This window comes from Adiantum capillus-veneris, chromosome 19 (genome assembly GCF_014529385.1).
Source record: "Adiantum capillus-veneris isolate H3 chromosome 19, ASM1452938v2, whole genome shotgun sequence".
Taxonomy (NCBI): Eukaryota; Viridiplantae; Streptophyta; class Polypodiopsida; order Polypodiales; family Pteridaceae; genus Adiantum; species Adiantum capillus-veneris.
The window spans coordinates 129922043-129942630 of NC_140949.1; the positions used below are offsets into that span (position 1 = coordinate 129922043).

At 42.7% G+C, this 20588-nt stretch overlaps 1 pseudogene; it reads right to left on the reverse strand.

Annotated features, from left to right (window-relative positions):
- LOC147434867 (uncharacterized) overlaps positions 1–1951 on the reverse strand; it is a 19182-nt pseudogene extending 17231 nt beyond the window's left edge.
- Positions 1952–20588: the final 18637 nt, after the last annotated feature.

Here is a 20588-nt window from a genome sequence, read left to right on the forward strand (position 1 = left end):
TCTCACAGACACTTCATAGAATGAACAAATAGGGTCCTTTCATTAAGGTTAGGATTTGGTATATATACCTTCCAAATACAAAACCTCATGTTCCAAAGTGAAATCCTACTTAGTCTAATGGCAGAAATAATATACAAAATTGGAAACTTCTACAAGTCCCAAGTATTTACAAGTGAAATTACGGTTTTCTTAATCAGGGAATGACTACATAGGATTTTCTTCTTTCATCATTTCGTCAGTCTTCAGTTGAGTGTGGCCGCCCGTCTTCAGCTAACTCTCCCCCCCTCCTATAGGAGCTCATGTCATCCCCGACATGACAATAGAGTCGCTGCTTCAGTGGAGGATGCCGCGCATCTTCAAAATGCACTCATACCCTGCATGTTGGGCCACTAATGTTGGGCCAAATATATCTGTGTCAATGGTGAAGAAGCCGGTGTAGAAGGCTTCTTCAAAGGCTTGGAGATGGTATGAGGGCAGGAACATTATTCTTTGGTAGAGGGCATGTATCACCTCATGTAAAGGTTGAGCAGACAGGCCATAAGTACATCTATAAGTGTCTTGGAAGAAGAATATGCTATCTGTTGCTTGTCCAGGTTTGAAGACCTCAAAGACTGCCAGAAGTGTTTTACATATTTTTCTAAGCATAATGCAAGAGAGGTCAGGCGAGCCAATGAACAATTTAATGGCGCCCCTTAGGGTTTTCACCATGTATTGCTCACTCATTCTCTCCCTTGCCTTCAAGCCTAGCAGCTTCGGGTAGTTGAGCCACGTGGGGTGGCTTCTCTTCAGCAGTTCATGTTCCTTCCATGTCCGCATCCTTGGTAGAGGGCAAAAGTTGAGGTCATCTCTGATCATTTTAGGCGCCTCTACCAAATGTACTAAATACTGTGGGTATTTAGTGAGCCATGCCTTTCTCCATTTTGGTTGAGAGTCCACAATGAGCTTAACACCTTCTGGTTTGGTGATGTCTTCATGGTACAGCGACACTATAGGCTCCTCTTTAATCCTCTTGTTGATTGTAGCAGCCTCGTATTTTAGAAGAGGATAGGGGAGAGGGGGTTGTAGCCAGCCATTCATGTCGAACGACTTTTGCATCTAATCTCTGAATGGTCATTGACTTCAATACCCTCTGCTCCCACAGCATTTCTTCTTTGGCATTGTCTTTTATGGATTCTTCTATTGCTTTCTGTAGATTGTCTTCTTCTTCTTGCGTCAGATCCTGGGGCTCTTGTTAGGGTCCCACAGGAATGTCCTCTTGTATTGTTGTGTCCACCGGATCTGACACATTCTCTATATCAATTCCTTCCATAGAAGCCGACCCATGACTTTGTTGCGGTTCTTCACTTGGTTGGCTCTTAAGTTCGTCCAGCTACTTCTGTAATTCGTCTTTTTCTAACTGAGCTTGTTCTATCACAGCTACTAATAGGTCATTAAGTTATGCATTGACTCTATCAGCTTTTTCTAGCTTCCACCTTACCTCATCATTCTCAGTCTGTAGAGTCTTTGTCTCATCTTCTAGTCTTTTCTGGAGCCTATCCAATTCCGTTTTCAATGAGTTGTTATCATCTTCTAACCTACCTTGTACCACCATTCATCCCTCTTCTAGCATTATTCTCTACCTCTTTTCATGTGTCAGTTGTTTTTGAAGTTCTATCATTTGTTCTTCAAACACGTCTTTATCTTGGCTAGTACTAGTTGCAGCTGCAGCTCTTTCTCTGCTCGGAGATGCTCTCAACCTCTAAATCGTTTGATATTTCACTTTGATTTGATCCTTTAGTTCGATCACCTCATCTTGGCTAGCCTCATGTGATATTTCAGCTTTGTCTTTGGCCTCCCTCAAGCTCTCAATCTCTTTTGACTCTTCCGCCAGCTGTAGGGTGAGCCCATCCCTCTCCTTTTTGGCTTCAGTCAGAGCATTGCTGATTTTTTGGTACTCTTCTTCAGAGTTCATTAGCTTCTGAGTGGTTTCTCAGTTTTGACTTTCTAACTCTTGTCATTTCTTCAGTGCTGCTTCTAGTTCAGCTTGCAGCTGTGCTTGGCTATCCATTTTCTCTTGACTTTGCTTCTGAAGTGTTTCCACTTCAGCGTTCACTTTTACTTCAGTCAACTTCAGCCCTTCATACTCAATCTCTTTGGCCACTGATCTGGCTCTTAATCCTTGCAGTCTCTGCATCACTTCTTCCCAATCTTCGGCTTGTGGTTGCAAATCCATTGTATCTGTTGCAATATCCTTTAGCTCCACCAAACGAGGGCTTAGCGTGTATTCTTCTGGTTTACGGGTCGACAGTTGAAAAGCTATATGAGCTACCTCTTCTCGGGTGTATCCAACAGTTAGTAGATCCATGAATATTCCATAGTTTTTTGCTTCCGGATCTCGCTTCTCAGGCTTTGGTTCAAACACTTCCTTCTGCTCTTTCTCTTTGTCCTCTTCTTTCTTGGAGTCTTGCGGCTTCTCAGATTGATCTGTTCTTTCCTTGCAGATCTGTCACCTTGGCTATGCCATTCTCCTTTGTTGTTGTGACAAATTCCTAGACTTTTTGAATGTCAATTCCTGTTGGCAAAGCCTCAAATAATTGTGTAAGTCTAACTTTTCCAAGATAGACACTATCTCTGGCCTTCTCGTGAACTCATTGAGTTCTTGTGGTATCATTGGCAACTCTATGGCATTGCCCTCTGGGTCTTTGAACATGCCTTGGTATATTCTGAGATCGTTTGCTTCAAGTAAGTTGCTTTGTAACCATTAGCATTTTTTTTTATAACAGATTAGCTGATAAACTGAGTTTTAACTATCCAATTGACTTGAAAATTGAAACATGAGCTCAAGAGGGACTAAGGATGCCCTACAATTGAAAACAGTAGGATTTGTGCTGCAAAATAAGCCTAAAGACATCCTACGCGTAGGATGTCTTTTTCATTAGAATGACTTGAAACTTGACATGATGATAGCTTATGACCTGTACATCATAGCTATGTGCTTGGATTTTGATTTAGACACCAAAAAGTGCAATTTTGGACTATTTTAGGCTTTTGGTGTACAAATGAGTAGGATGTCCTGTAATGATGAGCAAATGTTATCCAAGTGACTTGAAACTTAATATGTAGGGTTCTTGTAGCATGTTGATCACATTCATGATGTCAAATTTGCTCAGTAGGTCAATATGACCTTGGAGACATACTACGTGTAGGATGTGTTTTTGCTCAGAATTGCATGAAACTTGTCAATGTGATAGGGCATAGCTTGTGGACCATCAACATGGTTTTAGATTTGAATTTGGATAAGTTTTGAGACCATTTTTGGTGCTTCAGAGTCTAAAAAGTCCATCTATGGAGCTATGAGGCTAAAAAGTGATCTGTTTGGCTTGAAATTTGGTCGGTAGGCTTGTATGAATGTGATAAAGATGTATGAAGATCAAAAAATCCAATTGGAGGTCATTTCAACCTTGGAGACATACTACGTGTAGGATGTCTTTTTCATGATTTTGAAGATGCGACTTCACAGTTAGCTTTGACATGTTATGAAGAGTGTGTGGTTCAAGTTTCACTTGATTTGGATCATTTCTGATAGGTCTATGACCGTTTCTTTCCTCTATGCTCAGACTTTGCGTTTTTTGATGCATAAGAGGTCAAACTTGGTCCAAATGGAGTGAAACTTGAGGGATAAGATGTAAATGACATGTAGAGGCTGTGTATATGGCTGAATGATGAGTTGGGTGCCCAAAAGTGGCCTTGAGACATCCTATGCATAGGATGTCTCCTGTGCATTTTTTTTGGAGCAAGTCCTACTACTATTTGCATATGACCTCCCTAAGTCCCCTTTGTGCCTTATATCAATTAAAAAATCAAATGGTTAGTAATAAACTCCCTTCTTGGCTTTCAGAGCCTCAGAGGCGATTTCAGACTCTTGGAGCGCTTTTCCGCGATGAAATTTCTTGATGATGACCATCGTAGCTTCATGAACCCTTGGGGAACCTTGCCATGTGGTTCTTGTTGGCTTTGTCTTCACTTGAGCTTCGTTTGGCGATTTGTCGCTCTGGAAGCGCCCATGATTGCGTTTGCTTGCCCCCGATGATTTGTAGTAGTTTACCACCATAGGACTTGGTTGTTGAAGGCCTTGGTAAGCCGTTCGTGAAGTTTGGTGGCAAACAGACGTCTCGCTTAGCTGTGAGAGCCAAGTGACGCTTTGCGTTTCTGATGCCGTTTCTAAAGCTTAGGCCTGCTTTGGGTCGCCTTATGGCCATGTGGCCTATGTAGCTTTGTAGAGCTCATTGAGAAGCTCCTACCCATGAGTTTTGGTATCATTTGGGCCACTTTTGCCGGATTTTCCTCTTTGTGGCCTCTTATAGGGCTTGAGGTGCCAGGGTTTTCCCCGTTGCTTTGTTGCCTCCTTTTGGGCATCCAAGATTGGTCTCCTAAGCTAGGGTAAACCCCCTATGAAGTCTTGTTGGTATTGGGTTAGCCGTTAGGTGGCTACCTATGCTCACAGGCCTCTATCCTGCAAACCCCGTTGGAGTTCTATGCTAGTCTTGGCGACAAAACATCAAATATACACGAAGAGCATAAGGTGCTGAGTCTACCTCTCATATCTGGTGATCGTCGGGTGCCTATGCACGGCGTATCAGCTGCTGCTGGAAGTCCTGTGCGCTCTAGGTGGCTAGAGCTCTCTCTCACAAGTGAAATAGTAGAAATGAGCTCTAAGTGGAGTGAAAAAATCTTATAATGGGGGTCTCCGAACCATTTTTCATGAAATCTGACATGTGCTCCTAAATTTTTGTGAAACGCGGTTTAGACTCGAAAAGTTCCTCATTTGGACTCCGTTTGCCCAGTTTCTGAGAATTTTGACGATTCAGTCAAAATCTGCCCACAACACGCCTCCCACTTCATTCTCATAATTGCACCCACAGTGTACCCTACGTTGTCTTATAGTCACTGATTATCCCCATATTTTTTTTTCATTACGTTTGCATTTCACTTGCTTTTTGTATTTTTGAAGTTTTTCTGCCAATAAATTAGTAAAATTAAAAGGAAAATAGCAAAGTCAACCCGAAAAAACCCTAAAAATCAAAATATATCAAAAACTTCACCCCGACACACTATGTACACTCACATGTAATTTTTATGGCCGGATTTCTCTGTTTTACTAATATTTTATCCAAAAATGGCTATTTTTACATATATACACACACACCTATAGGCCTCAATTTGGCATTTGGCCTCATATATGTATCGATTAATGTTGTATAAGGGCATATGTACTTAGCTCAGTCCAAAAAATTTCACAATCAAATGTAAACCCCTCAAAAGTAGTCAAAACATGCCCATTTTGCTGCTTTTTATGGTCATGGGGTTCGCATTGAGAATGCCTCCCCCTCTGCTAAGCGGAGTCCTCCCGGACGACAAGGTATCGCCTTGGGGTATGTGGAATGCATGGGTTAAAATCATGCTAATGCGCAGCCTTGTAACGTGGCCCTACCTGATGCATACTCAGACAATGCATGGTAAAATTAATGCGGTGCGAGACGAGGGAATAAGCAAGATGCTTATTGGCATTCGATGTTGAGGTTTCCTGTTTGTTCCTGGTTTGGTTGGCAAATTTTCTTTGCAATTAAAAGTTGTAATTCTGCCGCTCGTTGTTTGATCATCTTCTTTGCAAAAGTGGCTTGGTTTGCCGCTATTGTAGATATGGCCGTTATGGTCTCCATGGATGGGAGTGTCATGTCCGATGTGGCCATAATCTTTTTCTCTTTTGATTGCCATTTGTAGCTTTGATTTGGAGGCGTTTGTAGATTTATGGCCTCTTTTTTGGTCGTTATTGCTGTTCTTTTGATTGACACCCACATAGATCGGTTTGCCGATGTCGGATTTAGTGATTGTCTAGCTGCTGGTGTTGCTTGTACTGAAGGGAGTTCCTGTAGCGTCGCTTTGGGGATCCAAATGCGTGTCTCATGTAGTTGGTGATTGTGTGGCTGCTGGTGTTGCTTGTACTGAAGGGAGTTCTTATAGCGTCCCTTTGGGGATCCAAATGCGTGTCTCATGTAGTTGGCGATTGAGCATATGTTTTGGTATCCATATCTGTTTTATGACCTTGTTTGGTGTTTGTTTAACATTGTTTTTCGGAGGTCGTCTGCTATTGCATTGTGGTTTGTAGGCTCGTTCACTTCCATCCTTCCGTACCCATACCTATTGTTTGTGTATTGTTGACCTTGATCTATTCATTGTTGCCTGTGGTGTCTCATATTTTGATTGAATATGGTGGGTGGTTTCTTGGTTATACTTCGTAAGTATCTTTTGCTGGTTAAGTGGCACCCATCTTTTTTGCTCTTTATCAAGTGATTGTGGCACCATTATTGGTTCTTCCGGGTTGTCTGAGGAAAGGCTACCACCTGGTGCTGTTGTGCTTGTTGAATTCTAACCGTATTCGAACTCCAATCTATCTGCACATTATACTCTTTCTGCCATGGTTGTCCCAACAACATTGGATGTAGTGTGCTCGCATCCTCAACCACATAAAACTTGTGGGGATAAACATATTGATGTATTTGTACATGCAATATTGTCCAGCACAACATGCTTAATGAATGTGATGTACTGCTTTCCAATGCTTGTTGAGTAGGATGGAGTTGTTCTTCAAGCTTGAGCAGTTTATATAATTTGCAAGAAATCAGATTTGCTTGAGCTCCTGAATCAAGCAATGCCGTCGAGTCAACTTGGTTGCTACCCACTTTGACTGCAATTCTTGGATCCACTGTGTCTTCATTAAAATTCGTTAATCAAATAGCGTTTATTTGCAACGGTGATCCAATTTGTTGTTGTTGTCGTAGAAGCCTTCTTTTTGCAATGCGTTCTTTTCGTTCTGCTTGTGCTTCTTCTCTTACCCTCTGTTTCTCCTTTGTCCGTTTTTTTCATGATGGAGTTGTTGAAGCATATCCTATGTTAGTGGTAAATAATACTTTTTAACCGACACCCACTAATCTAATTTGGAATTTCTTCACTTTTCAATGTCGCAAGTTTGACGGCTCCGCCTTGTGATAAGTCACTAATCACAAAGGGTCCCATCCCTCACTTTCTAAGTTTTTTGGCATGTTGATTTAAAGTGTAAACAAGTACATAATCACCTGTTTTAAAATCTTTTGTGCGCACATGCTTGTCAAAAAACTCCTTTTGTCTTCTCTTCTGAGCATAGATCAAAGCTACAGCTCTTAGTCAAAGTTCATCTAGCTTTTCAAGATCATCTATTCTTGAAGAGAGTTCATGGCCTTTCCATTCTAAGCGTTTCGCCACTCGTAGAGTTGGAATCAAAAACTCTATGGGTAATATAGCGTTTAGACCAAGCACCATGTTGTACGGTGTTGTTCCAATCGATGTTTTATAAGCTACCTTGTATGCCCATAGTGTTGAATGTAATTGTTGATCCCAGTCTGCCCTTGATTTCGATACAATTTTAGTCAAAACAGTGCATAGGGTTTTATTTGTGGCCTTAGCTTGTCCATTTGCTTGTGGATGATATGGAGCCGATTTTTTATGTATGACCATGAATTCCTCTAGCAGGTATTCAATAACTTCATTAAGGAAATGTGTTCCTTGATAACTGACAATTTGTATTGGTAATCCGTATCTTACAAAGACATTCTCATACCAAAATTGTGTAGTGGTCCTTGCATCTGCTTTTTGTGTCGCTTTGGCTTCAATCCATTTTGTGAGATAGTCCGTAGCTACGATGATATATTGGGTGTTGGAACCTGAGGCTACGGTGGGTGCAGCATGAGGCAAGCCATGGCGTGGTGCTGAGCAGCAGATGCGAGAAAAGAGAGAGAGAGAGAGAGAGAGAGAGAGAGAGAGAGCTCGACACCAAGAAAAATAACGTTGTGATTGAATTGATTGTAAAGCCTTATAAAGTAAAAATATGTCATGCAAACTGTAAGTGGCCTGCATGCCTTGAGTCTTGTTCTCACGGGCTGACCGAAAGCGGGCTTGAACCCAACAATCCCCCCTCAAGCCCGAACTAGACAAGCAACTCATGATACCTCGAGTTTTTGGTGTACTCGTCAACCGTGAGTTTTAGGTTTTCTCACAACCAAGGATTTATGGTGTATCCATAACCTGGTGCTATGATAAACCCCCCCTTGAACAGATAGGGTGTAGGTCAAAAAAGTTAGCTACCAAAAATGGAGTTTTTGGTTCACTTCCAAACCTTGGGTTTAAGGTGTACCCAGTAACCTCATGAGGGTGCAACAAAAATGGGTTGAGAACTGTCAAAAATTGGGAGGTCTTACCATTTATGGATGGCAGTGTCTATAGCCCGTACATATTTGGACATGGCTGTAAGCTATAACTGACATTTGATAAGCTAAAAACAAGGCTTTTGAGAGGGACAAACCATAAGTCTATGACACTTAACAAGAAAAATAGAATAAAATTTTGGACTGTGTATATGTCGAGTGTTCTGAGCAAACCTTGAATGAGCTTTCCTTTCTTGCTGCATGAGCTTTGAATTTGAAGTCGTATACCGCATTTTTGAAGCAAACATCCATGCATGACAACTGATGCTGCATGTAAAACAACATAGCTCCAAATATCCACTTGCATCATGACAGGATAATTCTTGGGCACCATCATCATGTCACCTTTCTTCATCTCCACATCACACGCCATCTTGCCACTCACTAGCAAACTTCTTCTCACACGCTGAGACTGCAATACTCTGACCGATATGCCGGACTACGGGGTACGAATTGTTTTATGTATGAGTTATCACACTGTGTGTGAATACCCGCTTGGATAAGGCGTTCAAGACCACATCAGGTGGCCTTTTTCTTTCAATGTGAAAATTAACACACAAAAAAATTCCTCGGTAACGCAACAATAGCGCAGACAGGGATCACGATGGAGGAGCTGACAGTCGGCAACGCTATGCAGCATATGAGGAGCACCGGCTTGAAAACCCAACACTAGCTTCAACTGCCGCCTGTTAGCAGCGTTTTGAGACGCGAGTCTGAATTGCTTGTCCGCCTGCGATGACTCAAGCTCTCCCAACTGTCTGTGCCTATGGCCCCCTCTTGAGACATCTGTGTCACTTCAACGGCGCCTTGTCTTGCCAGCACCAAGATCTTCTAGCTTGCCTAGGACTCGCCTTGTGAAGTCTCTCTGTAGGAGGAAGACGAATCACCTACTGCAGCGAGCACCGAAGTTGGACAAAAAAAAAACGCTTAAGAGGAGGTCGCTTTCATGCCCTGCATAGTCGCCATCTCAAGGCTCTGATACCAGTTGTTGGAACCTGAGGCTACGGTGGGTGCAGCCTAAGGCAAGCCATGGCGTGGTGCTGAGCAGCAGATGCGAGAAAAGAGAGAGAGAGAGAGAGAGAGAGAGAGAGAGAGAGAGAGAGAGAGAGAGCTCGACACCAAGAAAAATAACGCTATGATTGAATTGATTGTAAAGCCTTATAAAGTAAAAATATGCCATGCAAACTGTAAGTGGCCTGCATGCCTTGAGTCTTGTTCTCACGGGCTGACCGAAAGCGGGCTTGAACCCAACATTGGGTATGGGTGCAATACACAGGAGGTGAAATAGGCCCCACAAAATCAATTTCCTATTTTGCAAATGCCCGCGCTCTCATCATTGGCCGTAGTGGCATCTCATCTCTTTTTATCAGCACTTTAGTGCGCTGACATGCGTCACAACGCTTTACAAATTCCTCAGCATCCATGTGCAATGAAGGCCACCATATCCCCGCGGTTAAGAAAATTTTTGCCATCTTATCACCTGAAAAATGGCCTCCACTTATTCCTCCATATGTGTGTTCTAGAATCAGCAGGTATTCACTTTCACTTGCAAAGCTTCTAAGTTGATTATCCTTTCAGCGCTTGTAGAGTTTATTTTCAATTAAGTTAAATTCTCGAGACTCCAACTCTATACCCCTTTGTCGTGCTTTTGTTATGTTTTCAGGAAATGTCCTTGTTAAGGCGGTTACGCCGCTAGCGGAAGCTAAATAGCGAGAACTCAACCAACAACAGAATTTGTCAGACAAGGACGGAGCTTGACCCACAGGCGCATGGAAACAACTAGGTGGGTGTCAAATCACCTACTCGACCTTCTAATGACAATCACTACTGAGGAAATCAAATCTAAGTTCTAAAATACGCAAGTGACTGAAATCCGTACTACGAACGAATGCTATATGAAACAGGATCTAGAATCATTGAATCGATCTCAAACTCAAGGGGAAGTCTATACACTAGGTAAGAACAACACCCTAAAGACTTGAACTGCAAAATCAACCTATAACCACTCCGTGCGGTAAACGCGTATGAAGACATGCCGAAAAATACAGGTGATCGAAACTTGACCCCGATGGTACTAATGTGTAGCTCTACTCGTTGTGGTTCTATAGATATGCTACACGCTCCATTCCGACACACGAGTTGGAAGAAAACTCACACCGAAGCTCGTAGAAACTTACCACACATAGAAGCCGATAGCGCGCACTCTTGGTATCTGTGCGTAGCTCTCGCCATTGCTAACACAATGGCGGTGTCGCTTCTCCAATGGCAGCTCCGTAGCTCGCGTAGCAAGTAGATAAGACTCTCTCTCTCTCTCTCTCTCTCTCTCTCTCTCTCTCTCTCTCTCTCTCTCTCTCTCAGACACAGTCACGGCGCTCAAAAAACTCACTTTGATTAATAATCTGCCCTTAGGTTACAAAAACTTTGGCTTATATACCTCAGCCTTGGAGGTGAGAAATCTCTAACTAATTACATCAGCAAGTGAAATTACTTCGGGATTACAAGATGGAAACTCAATTGAGTCCCGTTACTTAATGAATGGCTCAAATCAAAATTAATGTCGGAAAGACATTTATTACAATCAATGGTTACAAAACGATGAGTGTGAGCAAAAATGTGGGTGTGATCCTCTGCTGGCTCAACACTCCCCCCCTCCGCGTTCATGTCGTCCCTGACATGAAGTTTATGCTTGGTCAATAAAGTCCTGTCGTCTTGAGCATATGCAAATGTGATTCGTATCGTAGGTTGCCGATGGTCAAGGTTGGGCCGAATATTTTGCTTTTATGGGTGAAAAAGCCGGTGTAGAAAGCTTCTTCGAATGTTTGCATGTGGAAGCTAGGCAAAAACATAATCCTTTGGTATAGGAGGTGTAACACTTTTGGAGAAGGTTGCAATGAAAGATCGTACATCATATCAGTCACCGTGTCGGCCGTCGATAGTAGACTCGAGGTCGTGGCTTTATCTGGCGCGAACACTTCAATGCAAGCTAAGAGAGTCCTGCAGATTTTCTTGAGCATCTGACATGAAAGGTCAGGAGAGCCAGTAAAGATCTTGATGGTGCCCGTTAGGGTTTTCACCATGTAGGCTTTACCTATTCTCTCTCCTGCCTTTGGTCCTGGCATCCTGGGATAATTAAGCCAATTTGGCTTCTTTTCTGCAATCCTGCCATGCTCTTTCCAGTTTCTGACTCTTGGCACCGGGCAGAAGGTTGCATCCTCCCGAATCTCCTTTGGTGCCTCCACCAAGTAGATGAGGTAGGTTGGGTATTTGTTCAGCCAACCTTTCCTCCATCTAGGTTGTGAATCTACTATCTTCTTTGATTGTTCCTCCTTTGTGATGTCACCTTCGTAAAGAGCGACATACTGCTCCTCCTCTATTCTCTTTTTCGTCTTTAGCACTTCAAATTTCATCAAAGGGAAAGGCAGGCTGGGTTGCATCCACTGTTCATGGAGCACTTTTGTGTCTAGTCCCTGAAGTCTAATGGAGATTAGGAGTCTCCTCTCCCATTCCATTTCCGCCTTGGCACTCTCCTCTGCTGACTTTTCTATTTGGTCATGGAGCCTTTGTTCTCCTTCTTCAGAGATTCTTGAAGTCGAGGCTGTAAAGAATGAGGATGCAAGAGAGCTACACAAGACAAGCACAAAGCACACAGAGATGGAAAGCTTCTTCTTCTTCTTCACAGAAAAGAGAGTACAAAATGACTAAGTGCTAAAGCTGAAAAGTAGCACATATGTACATGCGGTCACTAAGTGTGAACTCGCTAGAAGCGTACTAGGCTGGCACTATAAGTGTAGTCCAGCTGTAGAATCACTGGCAGAGATCCTCCGTGTCGGTCACCTAACGCGCCAGTGAGTAAATGCCGTAAGCGGCCAAGACCCGTAGTGGATGCCAGCTCAAGGTGTAGAGCTCGACATCTCAACAGAGGCCACCTCTTGAGCTGGGGCTGTATCTTCAATTGCGGTTGCCTCTCCAGTTTTTGGTAGCTCTATGACTGCTCCACCTGATTCTTCTTGTGGTGTCTCTGTCTCTCTCCTTTGTTGCTCTTGTAGATCTTGGAGCTGTTTGCGGAGGGCCTCATTCTCTGTCCATAGTGTTTGATTTTCTAATGTGAGCCTCTCCTCTGCGGCCAATGATCCCTCCGCAATGTGCAACCTTTGCACTTGCTCTAATCTTAGCTCTCTTTGTAAGCTTCGGACCTGGTCTTCCAAAACTGGTACGATAGCTCCCTCTTGTTCGGTTCCTGCTCTGCTAGCTCTAGGGGTAGACCTGAGTCTAGTGATTGTTCTTTCTTGGAGCTAGACTCTTTCCCTTAGCTCAATGAGCTCATCCTTAGCCGCCTCCAACTCATCCTCTATCCGCTCCCTTGCTTTCTGTGCACTTGTTACTTCTCTTGAAGCCTCGGCTAGTTGGAGTATCAAGCCGTCTCTCTCGTTTTCCGCTTCATAGAGTGATGCTTTATGACTTTCAGATTTAGTCATAACATTCTCTAAATTTCTCTGCAACTCCGCTTCCCTTTGTTTGGCTGTTTCAATCTCTACTTCCTTTGCCTTGGACCTTTCTTTTATCTTGCTGAGCAGTTCATGCACCATGTGCATGTCTTTTTCATCATCATCTGTCAACTCTAAAGCTCTTTCCGCCACCATCTCCACTGGCTTTGGCTCTTCTTGTATTTTCGGTTCGTCCAGTTTCTCTTCACTTTCTTTTTTTCTCTTTGTCTTTTTCTCTGTCCCTCTCCGTTCATCTTGTTTTTGTAGGGTGATCCCATAAACTGCCTCAAGGGCCTCTTCTTCGGTGTATCCTATCTCTACCAGATCCTCATAATCATTTCTCTTTTGCTGAACTGGATCTATCTTCTTTTCTTTGGTCTCGGCTTCTGGCTTTTCCAAAACATCTGTGTCCACCTCTACTGTGGTCTCTTCCACAATTTTTTTCGTCTTCTTCGGGCTTGGTACATCAGTCATAGAGGGATGTTTGTCCTCAGCTTCCTTGGCTTTCCCCTTGTCGGCTTGCCCATCTTTCTCTTGAGGCTTAGTAGACTCATCTACTTTCCTTTTCCCCTTGTCGTCTTTTTTCAGCTCAGCTTTTAATTGTTGTACCTCCTCTTCAGTGTATGGCTCGACAGGTTGCTGCTCCAAAATAGCCTCTGACTCCTCATAAGCTTTAATATATTGATCGTATTGATCAATATGTGGCCTGGCCGAGCTAGTTCCGACTTTAGTGGGGTCTGGCACCCACTTTTCTTCAAAGTCACCCTTTAGAGCTCTTTCCGCTCTAAACTGCTCCACTAATCTTTCCATTCTTTCCGCTTTCTGACTTTTGGGTTGCTTGGGAGCAACCTTCTTCTTTACTTTCTTCTTAAGTGGCTCGTCCACATCCTCTTCAAGTTCTGAAACTACTTCTAGTTTCCGGCGTGCTCTTGTGTGGATGCCCTCTTGGGTACTTCGGGCTGTTCTTCCTCCTCGTCGACTTCTCTAAGCCACTCATTCTGGGAGGGAGCCTTTGGCCACTGATCTCTAGCTCCAATAGCTTCATAAGCTATTCTTGTCAGAATTTCCGCTCCTCCTATGTATTTTGGCTTCTCGTTGTGCATGGCAATTACTTGCTCGTGGATGTGTTGAGCGTAATTCACCTCTTTTGGCATATTGCTCTTTAATGCCCATGTGATGGTGGTCGCAATGGCATGGGGTGGTGTCGTATACTTTTGCGGTCTTTTACTGCAAACATGAAGAAATTGGTTGTACAGTCGGCAAAGGGTTGCCGCTCTTGGGTCCGCCATATCTCCATAGGTCGCATTTTGTTTCTTGGGCCCATAGACCTCTATGGCCTCTCTTCTTTCCCTGACCGAGCTCCCTTTGTTGTGCAGCTTCAATGCGTCTGCAATTAGCTGTGGAGTGATCTATACTTCTACCTTCTCTCCATCCATGGCTGTCAATGTGGCTTTTCCATCCTTCTGAATGGATGTTGCCAACTCGTACACTCTTCTTGTATCCACACCTGATGGTCTCGAGGTGAAGAAACTGTGCAAGTCTTCCCTTTCCAGGTACCTGCTGATGTCTCCTGACCTGCTATAATCTACCAATTCCTGTGGGATCATCGGTACATCCACCGCTTGCCCTTGAGGATCTCTGAAAGTCCCCTGGTAGATCTTTATTCCCTCTTTCTCCAATACTACTTCCTCCACCCAAGTTTTGGTTGGCTTGAGGGTTTCTGTTGGAATGTCAAAGGGTTCCGCTTCTGCAATAGCATCTTTGATTGTCGGTCTTTTTCTCTTCGTTGTCGATGACTTGGTGGAATCCATGGATCCTGTAACTCCAATTTCAAAAGTTAGTGTCTTTTTAGTACTGAAAGCCCAAGTGAAGCTTTTAACTATCCAAATGACTTGAAAATTAAAACATGAGCTATTCAGGGCCTAAGGATGCAAGGTAGGTGAAAAAATATGCAAAATGGGCTCAAAATCATGCTAGAGACATCATACGCGTATGATGTCTTTTGTGTCAAAATGAATTCATACTGGTTGTGCTTGTAGCTGATAGTGTATACATGATTATCATATGCTTGGATTTGAGTTTGGATCCCATTTGGTCAAGTTTTGGCCAATTTAGTCCAGTTCCGGCTCTTGGCAAAATTTTGAAAGGGAATTGGATTTTATGATCCAAATTGGATAAAACTTGGTGGTTCACTTTCAAATGGCATGTAGATCACTTCTGTTTGGTGGTTGAAGCCCTGAGGTGCCAAAATCACATAGTGAGACATTATACGCGTATGATGTCTTTTAGTGTATTTTTGGACAAATTTCTCTATAAGCTTGGATTTGGCTTTAGATAGGCTTATTCAGTGGATTTATGAAGTTTGGATAGATTTTGGGCTAAAAATGGCTCTGGAGACATCATACGCGTATGATGTCTTTTTCATCAATTTTGCATGGGATTGGTTCTGTGGACTCCCCATGTACTAGTGAAGGACTGTTCCTACTTAAATCTTGGTTTGGACTTGAGTATGTTGGATTTGGGCCAAAAATAGGCTTTAGGTGAAGGATTTTCCCTCAATTGGGCTAATGGGGTGATCCTCTAGACCAAATGGTTCCAAATTTCATATGTAGTATGTATTAGATATATATAATGGATGTATGATGACAAATGAGCAGTTTTGGCTCTGTAAGTGCAAATAGACATCATACGCGTATGATGTCTTTTGTGTCAAAATGGTGCTTTTTGGTTCCAGATAGCTTGTAGATGTGTTTAACAACAATCCTACAAAGTTTCAATGAGTTTGGAGTTATTTTGACAAAATTAGGACCAAAAATCAATTTTATGGCCTACTTTGCGTCTTTTTGGTTTTCCTTGGGTTTTCTAACTCTAATTCTCATGATACTTGGTTCATAGGATGTGATTAACATGTGGAATGAGGCTATGCACTCAAATGTTGAAATGGATGTGAAATTCATGCTGTGAGACATCATACGCGTATGATGTCTTTTCCTGAAATGTTGGTCCTTTTGTGCAAAGAATGCTTTGTGCTAGTGCCCTAAGCCCTGCTAACTAGTTTTCAACTTAAAAAGTTATCAGTTTAGCTAAAAAGCCCCCTTATAGGCATTTCAGTCTCCGAAGTCGTCTTTTTGCCTTGGAGTTGAATTTCTTCAACTTTTCTTCTCGAGAGTTGCATTTCCAGCTCATTGGATATGTTGTGAAGCCATCTATTTGGTTGAACTTGACTTTGGCTCCCCGTTCTCCATCTTTCTCCCTTTGGTTGCCCGAAAGCGTCTTTTTCACCATCGGTAAGTGAATCAGCTTTCTTTTGGGTTTTGCTTGCAAACATAAGTCATCAATAGTTACTTGAAGCTGCTTGTGAAGTTTCATTTCATTCGGTCGTCAATTTCAGCCGTTATGCCAAAATGACGCTTTGTGTGTCTGTCGTCGAATTGGTTGTTTTGACCCACTTTTGGTGGTCCAAACCTGGAGATACTCCATGGTTGCATTGCCCTCGATGTTGTTAAGCTTCCTGAGAAGTTTTGTGTCGTTTCGACAACTTTTTCCTGTTTGCCTCTTGCAGGCTCCGTTGACCTAGGGTTTTTCCAGTCGTTCTTTCTCGAGCTTTGAGTGTTAGAAACCCATCTTCTATACTAGGGTAAACCACCTATAAGTTCTTGCAAGGTTTGGTTAGGCGGTTGTGCCACTACCTAGCATTCTACCTCATTCCCCGTCTGCTCTTGTTTCTTGATTTTGCTCAGTTTTCGCGACAAAAGTTAATGATAAGCATTAAAAGCTTATGGCAAAGAGTCTACCTCTCATGTCTCGTGTCCTCTGAGCTCTCGTAGTAGTAGTAGAAGGCTGTAGAAGGTTGGATGCTCCTGTGTGCTCTTTGCTCTCTCCAAGTGGGTAATAGTGCAAATGAGCCTGTAAGTGAAGTAAAAAATACTTAACTTTGGACTTCCTGGATCACTTGTTACCAAATTTGACATGTGCTCCTATCTCGTCGTGAAATGCACTTTAGGATTTGAAATTTCTCAATTTGGACTCCGTTTGACCTTTTTCTGAGAAATCTGTCCACTTTGCCAAAATTCTGTCATTTCGGGCTTTCCGCAACTTTTCCCGAATTGTACTCAATTTTTACCATGGGTTTCCCTTGTCATTAGGATCATCACCATCTATTCTTTTCTTTTTTTTGATCTCGTTTCACCTACTTTCTTATTTTTCTTTTACTTTTATCAAGAAAATCATAAAAAATAAAGGAAAATAGCAAATTGAAGCCAAAAAATTCCAAACATACACAATAAATAGCTGGTAACCCTGTGTATATGGATATACACTTATTTGTGATTTTTGGACTTGGATTACCACTTTTTTCCACTTTTTAGCTCCAAAAACACTCTTATTTAGTGATATTTACACGTCTAGAGACCCAAATTCATCATTTGATCTCTTCTTGTTGCAAAACAAGGTATATAAGGGCATAAATATTATCAATATCCGCAATCAAACATAAAAATTGCGAAATCATGTAAGACACTGCCCTTGTAATATAATTTTTGTTTTTCTTTGTTTTTGTCGCTTGTAGCTGCTTTGTAGCTCCTATATACCTGTATACCTCCCCCCCTCCTAGTCTGAGTCCTCTTGGACGACTATGAAGTGTCTGTGGGCGAAGCATTGTAGTTGTTTTGGTCATAAGTTCCCAATGCAATTGTAGAGCGATGATACAACAGTCTTTCCAATAAAGCTGCTCTTTGTTTGATTGAAGGATTGGTGGTCGGGTTTTGGGTTGGTTTTGGCACTTCGGTAGTAGAATCAGTAGACATAGCTGCTACTTTTGTATTAGTTCACTGTTACTAGCAAATCAATTGTCTCCGCTTCGCATCAGTCTCTCTCTCTGTCTTTTGTTATTAAGTTAATCATACTTAGTGCTCGTATATTTATTAAAGTCTTCACATGGTATCAGAGCTAATGAAACTTTAATTCCTCGAGCTTATCTTCCTACTTAGTGCCTAATCTCTAAATCATCTTTAAGGGATCCGGAACCTTGTGAGATGACCGAGCTTGCCTCTACATCCGCTACTACAGCTACCTACAAAACCCGCTATGTCATCGACAAGCTCAATGGCACTAATTACCAAGTATGGAAGATTATAATGGAGCTCTATCTCCAACAACTCCAACTTTGGGATATAACATCAGGAGAACAGGTGCAACCTGACCAACCCAAAGAGAAGGCCTCTATGAGCACCATAGATGCCTATAATGCCTGGCAAACCAAAATACCAGTGCAAAGATGGAGTTGATTTTGCATTGCCAAGATCGGCAGGTTCAAATGGTAAGAACCCTTCCTAGTGCTCATGCTATTTGGAAATTCTTTGAGAAAAGCTATGAGCATACTGACCTTGTTTACCAAGTTTCCCTGATCAAGAAACTAGTATACACTACCATGTCAGAAGGTCAGTCATCTTCCAAGTTTTTAGAATCTTGGCAAATCTTGCTTGATGAAGTCCTTATATCTGGACTAACAATCCCAGAGCAGGTGCAATCTATGCTTTTGTTAGCATCTCTCCCGTCATCTTGGAGAGCCTTTATTACTACTCAAGCAACAATCGAAAATCTACAGCTACATAATCTTGTGGCAAAGGTTAAACAGAGAAAACTCTTAGAGAGAAAACCTCTTGCTCTCATAAGCCTATGGCTCTTATCACTACTAGAAAGCATCATAAGCATTTTCAAAGGAAACCATATAATCCTTAGCATCCTCGACAAACTCAACAACAAAGTCAAGGAAAGAAGTCCTACAATAGTCCGCAAAGTCGAAATAACAACAACAAGAATTCGTTGCGAAACATAGTTTCAAAAGCTGCCCAACTGTGTGGTATGATATTCTTCTCCTTGAGAGAAATCCACCATTTGTAGGCCTTGCCTTCCAGAGTTAAACTTGTTTGGAGTGCTTTGACTGCGTCTCGAGTACACCGTAAGGCGTAAATTCCATCCCACTTGTTGAGAAAGATATTCACTGAATTCTTATTGCGATCTCGGTCCTCTCCCTTAAAAGTCGGTGGTTTGGTGTTTTTCAACAACTCATCCACCTCTTTTGCAGTGAGAGTGTCCAAAGCATCGGCAGATGGACCTTTTCCCTGATTAGAAGGGCCTTGCCCCTATGTAGCAACGTGCTCATGCATGTGCATGTCAGCAGGACCCTTGGACTATTGTTGCATTCATTGTATCACTAACGTGGATAATTTAGTGACGTTTTCATTGGAAGATGCAAAATTTCCTTCCATAACTGATATGCATGTGTGAAGTGCACGAAATTCTTGAATATCAAGTAGTCCATAAGTGTCGTCACCCGCCGTAGCATCGCAAACACTCTCCATAAGAGCATCCGATCGCAAGCCATCATGGGCAGGATCCGGCGTATTATGCTCGAAAACAAAAGTCATATTGATATCTGAATCCATGGCGACACAGTGCAGTGGCAGGATTAGCAAGAAAAATACATGATGTCGATAAGATATTTCGTAGGTGTAGGATGTACCGCAACCTGGTAATTATTGATAAAGAATCCCGTAGACACCTGTAATTAGCCTTGCTAATTTCGTTCGTGCTCCAAGCTTGAAGAGACCACAATTTTGTAGGTAGTCCAAGTTGCTTGAAAGCACCCGCCACAAATATTGTTGGTAGTCTGATCTTTAAGAGATAATAAATTTACCCATTGAATAGCACCAAGTCAATTTGACGCAGTCGGCAACAAATTTCAAAGCCCCTATTTGCAGTTCTACACCATCATGTCGTTCATGTCATTACCACCAGCTTACGGTGCCTGGGAAACAATCATGTTCTTTCACGAGCAAAAGGGGGAATCCTTGCTGTGGGTACAACCCCTATGATTTCAAAGAAATCGAGTTTGGCCACCAACCCTAAGGATTGGGCGCCCATGTGTGTGAAAACAATGCCTACAGCGCCATGGCTTGCTTCGTAGTAGTGTCGAGATGCAAGAAGGTGATCAACATTCCGCGCATCCGGCAAGCCCGAGAGCGGGGGGTTTGGTGCAGGTGCGGATCTCGGTCCTCCTCCTCGCAAGCGGGGTTTCCCATCAAAAACTGTCTCGTCAAGGACTGTCAAGGAGAGAGCTCCACAACCTTGCCCTCATGCACATGCAAAAAGTTCTCCATCCCTTTCCCAAAATCAGTTGGCTCTTGACACCAATGTGAGACTAGGGGAACTAGTGCTTTGGAGTCCACCTCCCAACCTCCCACTCTATAGCATGGCTCCTAGCCCTTTGTCCTAGTTGGACTTCCTTTCCACACTACCTAGCCCAACCTTGCCCTTGTCTAGTCCGGCCTTGCCCTTGTCCTGACAACCACCCTCTTCCTATTGGCTGTCCTCTAATCATTAATCCCAAAGGGCCCCTAGAGAGTTCATATTTTTTATAATGGATATCTCTTTAGTTCAACCTAAGGGTTTTGACTTAAAGGTTAAGGAAGCTTTCCCACGGGCATCCGGCCACTTACAAGGGTGTAGACTCAGAGAGGTTGAGAGGGTATTGTCATATTACATCATAATTATAGATCATCATAGGCTGAATTACACGGCTTTCTTTGAAAAATTGAGTGAGTGTTTACAGGGTTTGGTGTGCATACGCCTGTATCCACCAAACAATCATTGGTGACGGAGAGGCCCGATTCCTTGCGCAAGGTAATCTATCTAAAGCTCAGGATGGCATATTGGGCAACCATTTGGGTGTTAAGTATGGAGCCTGATTTAGCCCTTCTAATTTTTTGTGGTAACGAGCACATCTGTAAGGCCCCCATTATGAGGGGAAGCCATCATGCATGAAGGA